This window comes from Eupeodes corollae, chromosome 3 (assembly GCF_945859685.1).
Source record: "Eupeodes corollae chromosome 3, idEupCoro1.1, whole genome shotgun sequence".
NCBI lineage: Eukaryota > Metazoa > Arthropoda > Insecta > Diptera > Syrphidae > Eupeodes > Eupeodes corollae.
In genome coordinates, this window is record NC_079149.1 from 36,097,348 (window position 1) to 36,113,554 (window position 16,207).

Here is a 16,207-nt window from a genome sequence, read left to right on the forward strand (position 1 = left end):
TTAAAGTATCAAAAACCATATCATAGAGTTTGGCAGCAAGCTCTCTTATCGAAAATGCGTGCTTTTGATATTGATGAATCTCTTCTTCGTTGGATTAGAAATTACCTTTCTAACCGTTCAATACAAATTGTATTGGATGGTTTCATGTCTGAAATTCTTAAAATAAATGCTGGTGTACCCCAGGGCTCCGTTTTGTCTCCGACTCTCTTCCTTATATTCATAAACGATCTCTTGTCTGTCACTTCTAATACATTAAACTGTTTCGCCAATGGCGGTACCCTCAGCTTTTCATATTCGTTTCTAGATTCACATCCTTGTCCTTTGAATGTGGAATTTCAACGGCAGCGTATGATAAGCTCATTAAATTCTGATCTTGACAGCATTGTCCAATGGGGAATCAAAAACCGTGTAGAATTTAATGCTTCCAAAACTCAATGCTGTCTCCTGTCTTTAAAGCGTAACCCACCCCCGATGCCGCTATCCATGAGCGGCACTTGCATCCAGGAAACTAATCAACTTTCAGTACTTGGTATGAATATCACAGATCACCTCTTATGGAATGATCACATATTCAATATCGCCAAAAATGCTGCCAGATGCTTAGGATTTCTCCGAAGATGCAAGAAATTTTTCACCCCTTCTGATCTGGCTATAATCTACAAAGCTTTTATCCGTCCAAAGCTTGAATATAATTCGCATATCTGGGCAGGTGCCCCCAAAACAAATTTAAATCTCTTGAACAGAATTAAAAAAAGGGCTTTAAAAATGATAGGCAACATAACTATAATCGAAACATTTACATCGCTAGAACAGCGTTGCAATGTTTCATGCCTTTCGATATTTTTACAAACAATGTTCTGTCGAATTAGCCAGTTGCATTCCACCCCTTAAACAATTCAGCCGTAATACTCGCACTTTTAGGAATGCTCATCAGTTTACCCTTGAGTTCAATTTCGGGCGTACTGGTAAGTACATAGATTCTTTTTTAAATCGCACATCGAGAATGTGGAATGCTTTGGCCAACTCTGTTTTTCACTCCCATTTTGATGTTCAAAACTTTAAGACCAATGTGCACCGGTATCTCCTTTTAAATCGTTCCCTATTTTCCTAACGCTCGCACTGTGTTTAAATATAAACATATAAAGGGTACTAATAACCCCTTGAGTGCTTGTGAATACAAAAAAAAAAGTTCCATCTATTTCGTGGGAATCGTGAGAAGATCATTATTTTTGACTTGTCTGCATTGATAGATAATCCCTTCCTATGACAGTAATTTGCTAAGCGATTTATCATCAACTGTAGGATTTCTGGTTATTCCGACAACAGGACAATGTCATCAGCGTATAGTAGCACATTTATAACAGAATCAAATATTCGTATTCCTCCAGGGAAGGCTTCCTCTTTGTCATTTATGAACAGCGAAAACAACAAGGCACTATTTCGAACCATTCTGAAAATATCTTCCCATCCCAGACTGCTGAATTAGTTCCAGTATACATCGCTTTAATTACTTTCAAAAACCTCGAAGATAGACTCAATTGTGAGAGCTTATAGAAGAAGCCGCTTTGAAGTCCACTAAGAAAGAATAAACTTTTTTGTTCCTTGCTTAAAAAGCTTTTATGATTGATGAAAGAGTGAACATCTGGTCTTTTGTTGAAAAGTTTTTTTTTTAATTCCGGCTTGGAGATCGGAAAGAATGTTTTTCCTTCCGACCCATTTTTCAAGTCTCTCTACTAGTATACCGCAACACATTCAAAAACAATATACCTTGGTAATTTTAAGCTATGTCTAAGGGAGCCTTTTTTGTATTGAAAAAATTACCGTCTTCTTGAAAGATGTCAGCATTTGAAAAGATTTTGTTGAAGAGTTCCCTTATGTTATTAATGCATGTGTGAGGAGAATTCATATAGAACTCATACGGATCCCATCTTTACCTAGTGAATTTCCATTTTTCGCTTTTTCCAGTACAGCTTTTATTTCTTCTATTGTTATCTCACCATCTAAAATTTAATCAAGGACATAAGGTTCCGCATAGCAGTAATATTGGCTTGGGTTATTGCCTATTATTAGCTTTAATGTGGTGAAATAGCCCATAGCCTTTTTTTTTCAAATCTCAATAGTAATCCCTGAGATTAGAGCTTTTTAATACAAGTACAAATAAGGTACAATTAACTTAGCACCTGAATATTTACATGTTGGTTTCTTGTCGCAGGTCCATTTTGTGGTTTCAAAATTATAGTGCTGGAATTTGTCATCTGTTAAATTTAGATGTTAAACCAACGTTTTTCAGTTAAAAGTCTGACATGTACGAGAATGGATCGCTTAACTATCGTACAACACATACAAGTTGTTAAAACCTACTAAAAAAAATGGTGACTCTGCCACAGCCACAAATCTTTCTTTAAGAGGAGATTATAGTTCACATAATCTTCCAACTAAGGTAGGAATTGGAAAAATAGTGAAGAAATTTGATGAGACTGGTTAAAGATATTGTAAGGCCTCTGCATTATCGTTTCGCTCGTACCATTGAAAATATCGTACTGTAAATGAAAGTGTTGCCGAAGACCCGCATGTGTCGATTCTTCATCGTTCTCAGGAATTAAGACTGTCTTACGACACATCATGACAAATTTTGGATTTGGATCTACAACTTCATCCCTATAAAGTCCAGCTTTTACAATAACTGTGATGATTTGGAAAAATTTTAGCAGTCCACTCAGACCATGAAAAACCATTTATTCACTGGAATTTTCGACTTCCGTGATAACATATGTTGTTTAAAATTTAGTTCATCCGCAAAAACGAAGGGGGTTCAATATTATTTAAGGTTCAGTGAAGTCATTTAGAATGTATTTATTTATGCAAGTGATTTGTGAGAGTACAGGGACCATTTTCCAGCTGACGTTTTGTATTTTTAATAAAATATTTACAAGACCACATCCTGATATTTTCAACTTTTCATTTGCCTAACTAAACATCTCTGAACTCCTTTCATTGATAATATCTTCTTTATACCACACACAGTTGATAAAGGATTTCAGTTGGCTTAGGTCAAAAGAGGTTTCATCCTCATGATAGATCCCAGATGACTTTCTAACGCGACCCATCCATCTCTTGGTTGTTGGCCGTCGTCTATAGAAATATTGAAATTTTATTCCATAAACTATACAAAATGCATGTATATGTACCTTTGGTCCTTTTGCAAGTTTGAAAAGTTAAAAATAAAATGTGCATTCAAATTGAAAAGAGCCGATTATTTTCCAAATCCAATTACAGTTCAAAAACTTGTCATACGCATCATTTTGTTCATTTTGAAGTTGATATATCATCCATCATCATCATCATCATTCATCATATAATCTTTTATGAAAGCTCATATCTTTTATTGAACAATGAAAAGGATAAGGGATAAGTATCTATCGGTAGGTATGTGGTGCATGTCATGATATCCTGTATAAAGATATAAATTCTTTAGAAATCCTACTCTTAAGACAAATTTTACAGAATATCGCATTATTCATTTCCATTTTTGGTAAGTCTATCAAAAATGAATAAACCGAAAAGATAAGACTCATAAGCCCTTTGTCAAAATGCATCATACACATACCTAAACATTTAGGAGGTAATAGTTTTTGAAATTTCATGGTTCGCTTAGAGAAATGCATTTTTGAATTTTCGAATCCCTTGTTTTGTCGATTTGCAATGAAATCTAAAAATGTATTTAACAGAAAAGCCAAATTTTAAATATTTATGTAAATATGAGAAATAAAATTTCTTCCTTGAAATTTTGTTTGTTTGTTCATTGAACAAGGCACTAGACCATTTTTGAATAATTCTTATTTTTATCATTGATTGAACAGCAGGGCTGCACTGACCAAGTTGGGAATTGTATTTAGACCAATAAAAGCAGAATTGAAATTGGTTCTATTAAAATGGTTGGGAAAACTATAAGTTTATACAAAATTAGCTAAACCAACTATTTTCGTGATGGTTAGTGCGTAGAACCCCACGACTTGGAGATAAGAACATTGAAGTCGTCAATAACAAAAAAATCAATCTGTTGATTAAAGATAACCACAGATTAGCAATTACATCACAACAAGATTCGGATAGTTGATTCCAGTGACCCGTTAATGTTTCCTAAAATCAACAAGATCTTCTAGAAATAGAATGATAATGTCTGAAACTTCAAAGAACTGAAGAGAACAAAAACGTTCTTATGACAGAGCAAATAAATCCAGAAGGATTCATTTTTGATGATTATTTTTACATAATGGAAGATCCGAGGGAAAAGGTAGAAACAGTGGGAGCTGCTTTCAGCAAGGTACAACCTGAATGTTAGTATTTATCCCAACCACGACCTGGAAAATAGAGCCTTACTCCATCACTTTTACCGTCGAAATGAAATGACACGACGGTGATCTGAGAAACACATGCGGTTCAATGACTATTCCTTGATAAATACGATAATCGCCGAGGAAATGGGACCAAGTTACTTGTTAATAACAAAGATCGGGGTCTACCTATTCTTTAACTCAAAACATCAGCAGACGTCAATGGTGTATCCTTAAGACATTTACCGATGGAGACAATTGATCTATGATATGCTTAGTTTGTTGTAAAAAGTAGCAATTTAACTTCCACAAGAACATTCACAAGATGCAAATGGTAGACATGTGCATTCAAGAGGACACAAGCGTCCACAGGTTTTTCTCAAAACCAACCTCTGTCTATCAACTCTTACTCTCACCTCCCCGTGGTGAATATCGGGTGCCTAGTAGCTCAACTGCAGATTGGGTTCCAACCCCAGTTGAAAGTTGTTGGGGCAGCAAATGAGAGAGTGGGGGAGAGGTGTTTCCACTTAGACACCTGTCCTTATCCAAACGGCAGCGGAGGAATTTCCGACATGGAATCAACGATGGCGTCTACAGTTCCAGTAAGATTGAACTACTTAGTGAACACCTTATAGGGCTTCTTTGACTTATTCGGAGCCCAGGCCTATAAGGAGCGGTTTTATCCGGCTTCCCATCCTTGGAGTTATACTTAGGATCTGGCCCTCCAGGTTGTTGGTTGTGCCGTCGGGGTGACTTCCTGGCCACGTTAAATCTTTTATAGTTGCGAAGCACCAACAATCCTGGGATACGGATGGATTTACTGTTTACGACCAACGCAAACGAATTAACGACAACGAATTTTGGATATGCACTTAGAATGTTAGGTCACTTAACAGACCACGTGCGGCCAAAGAATTAGCGGAGGCCCTAGAACGATATAAAGCAGATATCACCGCCATCCAGGAAATACGACGGGATGGGCCGGGCAGAAAGAGGATGAAAAACTGTGATATTTACTATGGTGACTGCTACCACGAAAACCAACAGCGCTTATTTGGATGCGTTTTCGTCATTGGAGCAAGACTTAGGCAAGAAGTCTTGAGCTACAGGTGCATCAGCGCCTCATGACCATACGCATCAAGGCTAAATTCGGCAACATTAGCCTGATATGCGCGCACGCCCCCACAGAAGAGAAAGACGACAACACCAAAGATATGTTCTTCGAGCTCCTAGACAAAACATATGAGCAGTGCCCTAGATACGATATTAAAATAGTCCTCTGGGATTTCAATGCCAAGGTAGGAAGGGAAGACATCTTTGGTGGTATAATCGGGAAGAACAGCCTGCACGACAACACTACGCGTTTCCCACACCTCAACATCCACAAAGGAAATTGGACTTCTCCAGATTATTCTACCGTCAACCAGATTGACCATATTGCGATCCACGCCAGACACGCTTCCAGCATTTTGGATGTACGAACTTTCCGAGGAGCTAACATCGACTGGGACCACTACCTCGTTGTAGCCAAGGTAGCACTTCGGATTTCTAGACCCAAGGCATAACAGGGAGAAGGAACAACGTCGAACGGCTACAATCGCCAAATCCTTTTCCGACCGAGTTACAAGTAACCTCTCTCGAAGTTCTCTGCCGCCAACACAATGTATCAAAAACCAGTGGCAACATTGCCAAAATGCAATAAGAGAAGCCGCCTCTTATGTGCTGTGTTTCAAGCAGCCACCAACAAGGAAACTTTGGTTTGATGAGGAATGTCGGCAAGCAAATGCACCCAAACAACAGGCACGCAAAGCGGGGCTGCTTAAAATGACGAGAGCTGCTCATGAGCTATATGAGCAGAGGAGGCGAGAGGAACGCCGATTTAAAAAAAAAAGAAAAAAAAGAGGGTATGAGAAGCGTGTGGTCGAAGATGTTGAGAGGTTTAAAAGCAGGAATGAAGTTCGAAAGTTTTATGAACAGGTGAAACGAAATTCACAAGTACATAAACCTAGAACCGAAGGCTGCTAAGAAGAAAATGGAAACATCATAGTGGAACCGCAGTCAATGCTGAGGATATGGAAGGACCACTTCTGCAGGCTGTATAACGGCGACGACGAACTGAATTCCGCTGTCAGGCAAGATGATCCATTCAAAATAGACGACGAAAGCCAACAATCCCGTCCTCACGACTTAGACGAAGTAAAGATTGCCATATCTAAGTTGAAGTCTAATAAAGCCGCTGGAGCGGATGGCTTGAATGCTGAATGCTCTTTAAAGCAGCTGGAGATAAGTTGGTAAGGAGCATGCACCAACTTATCTGTAAGATATGGTCGGAAGAAAGCATGCCCGGTGAATGGAACCTCAGTATTGTTTGCCCGATCCTGAAAAAAGGAGTCCCTCTAAACTGCACCAACTATAGAGGAATCAGACTACTTAACATCGCTTATAAAATCTTCTCTGCCGTAATATTTGAACGTCTAAACCCCATCGTCAATAACCTGATAGGTCCTTATCAGTGTGGTCTTAGACCAGGAAAGTCCACAGTTGATCAAATATTCACATTACGGCAGATCCTGGGAAAAATCCAAGAACACCAAATCGACACCCACCATCTTTTTCTCGATTTCAAGGCCGCATATGACAATATATACAGGGATGGGCTGTATAGAGCCATGTTTAGTTTTGGGATCCCTGCCAAAATAGTCCGTTTGTACAGGATGATCGTGGAGAATTCACGCTGCTCCATAAAGGTTGGAAACAACTTAACAGAACCTTTCGATGTCAAAAAAGGTTTTAGACAAGTTGATGCGCTGTCATGCGATTTTTTTAACATCGTGCTTAAAAGAATAGTGCAGAGTTCACACGTCAACACTAGAGGCACTATATTTCAAAAGTCTATCCAATTACTAGCATATGCTGATGACATTGACATAATCGGAAGAACTCAGCGTGATGTCAATGGGGCTTTTGTGAGTATTAAGGCAAAGGCGCCAAAAATGGGCTTAACTGTTAATGAGGGCAAAACAAAGTACATGCTGTCGTTAAGAAAAGACCTACAACACCGACGTCTTGATCAAAACGTCACCATTGACAGACGTAACTTTGAGGTGGTCAAGGACTTCGTCTACCTAGGCTCCGCTGTAAACGCAGAAAACAACACCAGCGCTGAGATCAACCGAATTATAGCTCTTGTTAACCGCTGTTTCTTAGGACTTAGAAAGCAATTGAGTGCTAGATAGAGAAGTTTGTTGGGTGAGGCCCTAGTTCACACAGGACTGTAGCGCCACCTTAAGTAAGTAAGTAAGAACATTACAAATGGTTTCAACAGGGAACAGTGAATTCGACAATTCTCTTTAGCATTTTTACCAGCGGTTTGATAAGCAGTCCAACCAAGGTTGAAAGATTCATTTGGAGGGTGATTTCGAAAATATTCAAATCAGCGATAAACTACAGAATCATAGGGAAGTACCTTAGTATCTACTTATATAAGTGTTTATATTTCGACAGACACATAAATGTCTTTTGCTTATTTGCTAAATAGACCTCATACGACCGATGATCGTTTAGTGTTTTCCTGTGTAGTTCAAAGTTGCCCCAAAGACGCTGTACCGACTTTCATTGGACAGCCAAATCTTCTTATTACTATAACAGAATTGACAATTTTGTGATAAAGCTTTGAAGTGACGTATGTCTTTTGACCAACAATCTAATTTTCGTGTTGTTCTATCCGAACGACGAGTACTTTGAAAGTGCACTCTTGAGTAGCCTTATATATGTACTCTGACACAGAACAGATTGGCAGTTTTGCTAATCTACCACCTCAGACGAAGAACGTTGGATAAGCCGACCTCCCAACACGGGGAGTTTTAAGTTTCAGAAACGAGTATAAAATGATTTCACTAAACTTCTTTAAACCCGTGAGTAAAACAATTGTCTTACAGCTTCAAAGCCTTTTCACTCCCCAAAAATTAAACTTTTTGGAGATATGATGTTTTTGTCAATTACTAGATTAATTTTAGCTATCCGGGCAGTACGAGTAAAATTCCTCTCAAATCAGCAAAAACTATTCAATTAGAAGCTCTTTCCTAACGTTAAGAGCAGAATAAAGAAAGTATATCAAAATCCTTAAAAATTCTTGAAAATACTTCCAAATACATAGTATTGAATTGCAGATTCCACCTTCGTCATATATTTTCAAAGCATTTTCCTATACCAATTTTAATAAGTTTTAAAAAAATATTTACTTATCAAATTCGACTATACCCAACTCAATAGTTACTGACAAACAAGTTTATTTTTGAAATAGTTTTCGTTCCTTCCTTAAAATAATACTTTCCTTTACTATACAAAGCTTAAAACCCTAAACCAATATGATGACCCAAACATACCTATAAGAGTAATCAAAAAGTCGGTCTCTTTTGAGATATTGCTTCAAAATATAATATGTGTGTTGCTATTGTGGCACCTTTTGAAACCTGGTATTATGTCATAATCAAAGACCTAACAAATTATTGCTTGAAAAGATAACTCTATCACATCATGAAATGTTTAATCAAACACTGACCATCTCAAAACTTACTTATATATATAGTATATCTTAGGTATGACTAAACTAATTGCCATTTTCCCCATTCAACTCGCTTCGGCTTTACGGTGTGTGCCCAATACTGTACTGGTGCTATAGAGAACTTTATATATCTGCAAAAATCTGCCCTTAGGCCAACATTGACATTTCATTCAATTCAATCTCAAAATGTGACGATGATGACATGGAACGAAGGAGAAATCATCATCATCATCCAACAAGCGACCGAAGAATCTCCACTGCACCCATATTTGCTTAGCTTTGGATGTAGACAAAAAAAAGTACCTACGAAGTATCAGGCATAAGCAGTTCGAAGCTTTGGCTATACAGTAGAGAGCAGGTTAACCCATCAGGCCCACATCAGAATAGCTTAGCTTCCTTGCGGAGGAGCATCAAGCACGAGCAAGAGCATGAGGAAATTATCTCAATGGAGTACGGCGCGTTGTAGATTATTCGGGACCCTCCGGTTGGTAGGTTCCCCCAAACAACAGAGCCTTTTGTTGAATTCATATGCCACACACTTTTGGAAGGAAGGGGGTAAGCATCATTTCTGACTTCGTCATATCACATCCAGGTGGATGCAGTCGTTTTATATACACCACTATTCTATACCACTACCAGCCAACCAACCACGTTCTTCCTCTTCCAGCTTCGAGTGGATGCCAAGAGTTTCGGTTTCGGTTCTCTCTCGTTCGCATTGCCAGAGGGGATTCTTTGGATTCTAGCTTCTCGGATCTTATGCACTTGGGCCGACCGCCCTGCTACTGATGGTGTACCACACCACACCATGCCTTACCATCACCATCGCCATACCCCATCACCTAGTACCAGGAACATAGTAGCAAGCAGCAGCAGCAAAACCTACTCCAATTAAAAAAGTTAGAAATTCCATCAAAGGTCATAGGCACCACCCGAGCCTATTCGTTATGCATATGCACCGGAGCATCCGAGCACCCGAGCACCCAAACACCCGAATGCCCGAGCACCCGAGCATCCTAGCACCGGAGCACCCGATTTCAACATCCCAGAGTATACGACTATGGTATAGCATAACATCCCCCCATCGCATATAATACCGACAACGATGACGACTACGAATATGATGAGAAGGATGTGGTCCTGTCTTGGTGGTTGATTATGTTCAGGAACACACACAAAAGGGATACCCACTCGTTCACGAACTTGACTTGATCTCTTGGAGCACCAGAGTGTTCCAAATAGCAACAAGAAAAATGAAAAAAAAATATACTCAGTTCCATTCTCTCTGTTCTGATGGGGTACCTAAGACCCGAGGCGCTACCGGAGCAGGGCAGGATGCAAAGCTGAAGAACTGGAGTACAATTGAGCCACACTATACCTATATACGAAGTCAACTAAACCACCCAACGACGACGATGAGGACGATGAGGACGATGATGACGATGACGACTATGACGACGACCAGCGCCACCCCATCTCGTAGATACTTTCCGGTTCCGTACGCTCTCTTGCAATGTGTTTGTATAGAAATGCGGCTGTGGATATAAATTGTACGAGTAGATTTTGCAAGTATCTGGTAGAATTACGCCGAAGGAAACTTATGCGAGAACCCTCTCCTTTCAATTCATCCCTCCACCTCACTTCAGCTAGCTTCTGCTTACCAACCTATACCTACTTTTGTTAGCCAAGTTTGTTGGCTTGTATTTATTGTATTGAGGCTAGGTTGTGTACCAAGCAAGACCCGTTCTTATGATGCTTTTGTGTTGCTTGCTTGGTCTTTGCCAGCTGGCTGATGGCGCTCCACTCTGATGCATCTCTGCAACTTTTTTTGGTAAGGAATTTCACCAGTTATATTGTGTAAGTTCATATCATACATACTTTCTTGAACTTATTAATTAGAAAAAGATGAGAATGGAAACAAAGGCTTACGAAACTTTTCAGTCTTACTTAGAAGCCTATACTATACTGATATCCAAAAAATCACTTAGACGAAATTCCGACAAAGAAAAACTTTGTTGAAGAGCGTCCTTAACCTATTAACTACCAAAGACATATAAAACCAAAATTTAAAATTTTTGATAACATGCCTTTTTTAAGACTTCATTAAAAAATCTTATATTTAAAGTTCAACAAACAAATTATGTATCTTAGGGTGAAAGGAGATGGAAAACTATAACTATAGTGAAATGTATCCAGGCAAGTATAAAAATATAAACAGTTTAAATTCTTAGTTCCAATAATGAAGGAATTTAGAAGTCTTTTTCACTAATTAAGTGTTTGAATCCCAGGTCAGCCCGAAACCCCCTTTCCTACCAAAATTGACGTTAAGCTTAAAATACCGCTTTTGTCGTCTCAAAGGTTTGAAAACTAATGATGAAAAAGTTTAATGCCATTTTCGTGGTTGGAATTATTTCGAAATAAAATTTGAGAACTACGATTTGACTTTTGAAATCAAGTGCAAAAACCTCAAACTTTTGGAGACTAACGAAACTCCACAGCCCTTAACCACAAAATCTGTGATTTACGATTCTTGTGAAAAAGCGGGATCAGATCACTAAATTAGTACCTAGAAGGTCTTAAGTATGTTTTTAGTACTGGCGGCTTCACTATGTAGGTAGAAATGGCGATCTTAAGGCAACCTTACTTGAGATCCAATTAGCGGCTTCACTATACATACCTTTTTTATAAAATTAATACATTTGAGAAAAAATATCGAAAAGATGGGTTATTTGGCCACAAAAATTAATAAGATTTAAATGTTTTCCACGATGCAAATTTATGTGTTGATTTAGCGGCCAAATTAAGGATCATGACTTCGACAATATGTAGTGTCAAAAGCGACATTATGTTTTATTGCATGAGAATTTTCGTGAACCGTAATTTCACGTTTTGGCGAAGTCATTTGACCGCTATAAGAGACAGTTCTATTTAACTGCTTTTAATTTTGTGTGAAGGGGTACGTGAAAGACCGTCATCAAAATAATCACATTTAGAAAATTTGTTTGGGGAGACTTTTCGTATGATATTGTTTTTTACACTTACAATGAAGTAAAAAACAAAATTAATGATCCATTGGAACCTTTCTTTTTGAATTCTATCCGAAAAATTCAAGAGGGTTATTGCAAGAAAAGCTAAAAAAACTTGAGTACCTACAAGAACTTTGAGAACCAATTTTATCGTAGTCTATAAAACAGACGACTTTTTTACTTTGAAAAAAGTTAAATGTGTTTTATAAGAATTAATTTATTGTTCAAGTTTAGGCTGTTTTAGCTCGGAAAACAAATTAGGAAATTACAGTACAATATCGCTTATTCAAATCAAGGTATATGTTTTTGAAAAACTGATACTCAAAAGGCCTTAGGTAAAAAAACAGAAGAGAGAATAGTAATTCCGAAATATTGGTTTAGATCTAGGAATACACATTACAGAGCAATAACATCGAATTACAGTTGTGGTAGAAAAGGCAACTAATTCTTATATATTCTCAAGCCTTTTACAAGGTTTTCCACTTGGAACTTGGGTTCAAAATTTATAGTGACCTTCTCAGGAAGTAATACGAAATGTGGAAATCATCATCACGATAAAAATTCATTGAAACCAACGAAAATTGATGTCGGTGTACCGAAAAGAAGTATCCTAGGACCAACCTTGTATCTTTTGGTATGCAAGGGATATTTGAGTGGATATCAACGCTATCATATTTATCATATTTTTGTTTAAATTTATATGAGCAGTACAGAAGTTCCTTACTCCAATACTGCCAAATACATTGAAAAATATTTCAATTCAGAACAAGCTATTGTTTTATAAGCAAGTGATACTAAAACCTTTTTGGACATGTAATATCAAACTATGCTGAATCCTTCCAAAAATTCAAAAAACAAAATTCTTTGTGAGTAATAAATAAGCTTTGATTTATAAGAAATAGCCGTCTTGTTCGTGACCTTCACATTGAAATGGTTGCAGAAGTGGTTAAAAAAATAAGCTCTGTCAATGAAAATCAACTACTCCTAAGTCATACAAACTCAAAAAATGAGTAGGTCTGAAAGGTACGTTACAGTAATAGGTGATTAAGAAGAAACAAACCTTTTGAGCTGTTGGTCGAAGAACTATTGCAAGAACTTAAGCAAATTATAAATTAAGAACGAAAAACCATCTGTCGTTTGTACAGGAACTCATTACAAAGTTTACTAAAACTTCGACTATCTAGTCCTTCCTATAATGCTAATGAACTTGAACAACAAAGTCAATGACCTCACCTCAGCTATTAACAGATCGCTAGAAATTGCTTTGCCAACTTATTCACATAAGAGGGAAGAGAAAACCACAATGGTGGGCTTAGAGCTTGACTCGATAAGGAAAGAATACAGGAAACTCTTCAACCGAGCCAAAGACGCAAGACTAGCCTCTCACTGGGACTCTTAAAAGAATCCCTAAGAATTTACAAGAAGGCACTAAGGAAATCTAAGCGATTTTCTTGGGGATCCTTCTGTGGCACGATAGAAGAAAGTTCTGAAGCCTCAAGGTTACGGAAAATTCTTTCAACTAATCCAGCGATCCCAAGCTGCTTGAAAAATGCAGACGGCTCCTGGAAAAATTTTAGGCAACGAATCGCTGAACTTACTACTGGATACTCATTTTCCTGGTAGTTCTCTTATCGAGACTTGCAACGGTTATATATGTTCAAGTCCCAATACAACATATTCACAAAGTCTGATCACAAGGGACAAACTACAGAGGGCTCTCAACAGCTTCAAACCATTTAAATCTGCAGAACCATATAGAATAATACCAGCCGAGCAACAAAAGACTTGATCGCACCAATCCTTGAGGCAATTTTTACCTGCTGTCTTTACCTGGTCCATGTTCCCTCGGCATGGAGAGAAGTTAAAGTTGTTTTTATACCCAAAGCAGGTAAATGCTCGCAAGTCAATCCTAAAGATCTACGACCTATAAGTCTATCATCGTTCCTTCTTAAGACCTTGGAAAGATTTATTGATATCCATTTAAGGGAAAGTATTAATACAAGACTTCTGTCTTCGTCGGTGGAAACAGCGTTACACACACTTTAGTACGCACCGCCGAATAATCCCTCCATCATAAAAAGTTCACTATGGTTGCTTTCCTTGACATCGAAGGTGCCATTAACAACGTGGACACATCTGCAATCACATCTGCACTAACATCTCTAAATGTAGATAGTACGCTTCGGGAGTTGATTAATTTAATACTGACTAGCAGAATAATTAACTGAAAACTGGGCAACTCTTCTAGTAGACGATTCGTTAGTAGAGGGACACCGCAAGGTGGTGTTCTATCCCCTCTACTCTGGAACCTAGTGGTAAATAAAATCCTAACTAGTCTGGATGCGGAGGGTTTCAGAGTAATAGCCTATGCGGACGACATTGTTCTAGCAGTTTCAGGAAAGCATTTTAACACCTTAAAAGAACTCTTACAAAATGCCTTGGACAGACTAATACTTTGTGCTGATCGGTGTGGACTGGGTATAAACCCACACAAAACCGATTTAGTCTTATTTTCAAGGAGATACAAAATTCCATTTGTCAACCCTCCCTAAATTAAAGAAATCCAATTAAAATTCTCAGACTTGTCTTCTCTTAGATAACAAACTAAATTGGAAACGCAACGTACAGGAAAGAGTCCAAAAAGCTACTGTAGCTCTCTTTTCTTACAAAAAAGCTATTGGTAATAAATGGGGCTTACAACCCGGAATCCCGCATCGGTAATCAGACCGATTTTTATATACGGTGTGACAGTATGCTGGACTGCTTTAGAGAAAGCTATAATCCAAGATAAAATAAATAAAATCCAACGTTCAGCTTGCCTATGTATTAGCGGGTTGCTTCGCACGACCCCATCTAGAGCACTGGACACCCTCCTCTACCTAATACCTCTTGATATATTTAGCGAACAAGTAGCTGAAAGCTCTGCTATTCACCTCAAAGCTTCGTCGCAGTGGATAAACAACAACATTGGCCACGCCGTAGTTCTTAGGTATTTAGAATCAATTCCAAAGCACATAGACTACACCATCCTCCAACTGCAATTCGACAGAAACTTCGAGATTTCTGTACCTTCCAGATCTTTTTGGGAGGATAGGACATTCCTGGAAGATGAGTCAATCTATTTCTATACAGATGGGTCAAAAACAAAAGAAGGGGTTGGTGAAGGTGTGTACTCTGAACGACTATAATTAAGTCTCTCATTCCGCCTTCCCAATCATTGTAGGCGGAACTTTTGGCCATAAAAGAAATATTGTCCTGGCTTAAGAAAAACGTGATATCAACATTTGATATTCGTATCTTCTGAGATAGTCAGGCCGCTATCAAATCTCTGGACTCTGTCTCTGCAAACTCTTTCAAAGTCCATAACTGTCGATCATCTCTAAAAGAGATGGCACAACAGTTTAATATTCACCTTGGCTGGGTGCCGGGCTATAGAAACATTCCAGGTAACTGTAAGGCAGATGAACTCGCCAGGAAAGGTACAGTGCAGCCCATCCTACCACGTTTGGAACATAGTGATATACCAATCACTACTTGTGAACTGTTGCTAATGCAAGACGCTGTGAGGAGGGCAGGCACCAGGTGGAACAACATCACCACGTGTCAAGTCACAAAAAACATCTGGACACCACTAGATTTAAAACGTTCAAGGTGCTTTCTGTCTCTAAGCAGATCGCATATAATCTCGATAATAGGTGTCGCCACGAGACTAGGCGTATTCTCAAATGACTTTTGCAGAATTTGTATGGACGAGGAAGAGGAAGAGGAAGAAACAGTTCTTCATCTTCTCTGCACATGCCCTGCTCTTGCTCGAAAACGCAAGAATTACCTAGGAGAATTCTTCTTTAACGATCTAAACGATCTAAATCATATCGGTATAATCAGCCTCTCACGTTTCGTAAGGGACTCAAACTGGTTCCATTGAGCTTAGGAGGAAGCCTCAAGATACATGTGGTATCACAATGGGCCATTAAACTGGCCTAAGTGTGCCCGCTTCCATCTTCGACAGCCACTTTAACCCAACTTAACCTCTGCCGTTCTTTCATATATTGATCGCTATTAAGCGGTGGTTTTAATGTTGGTAAGAGTAACCTTGTTCACAGTGCGCTTTTAAGAAGACTTTAAGACATTTTGGTAAGATTGCGCTAATTTCGGAAATCGGGTTTCATTATACAAATGATATACAAGCACATTAAAGAATATTAGAACTACAAAATGTATAAGCAAGCACTGATTCACACTATGGATACCTGACGTACACCACAATTTAAATTGTAAGTTTTAGA

General features: G+C 38.4%; 1 protein-coding gene across 1 annotated transcript in view; it reads right to left on the reverse strand.

The window, feature by feature from the left end:
• The window catches only part of LOC129952425 (BTB/POZ domain-containing protein Tiwaz), an 86,181-nt gene that overhangs the window by 36,396 nt on the left and 33,578 nt on the right, over positions 1 to 16,207 (reverse strand). The gene's annotated exons all lie outside the window — the stretch shown is intronic.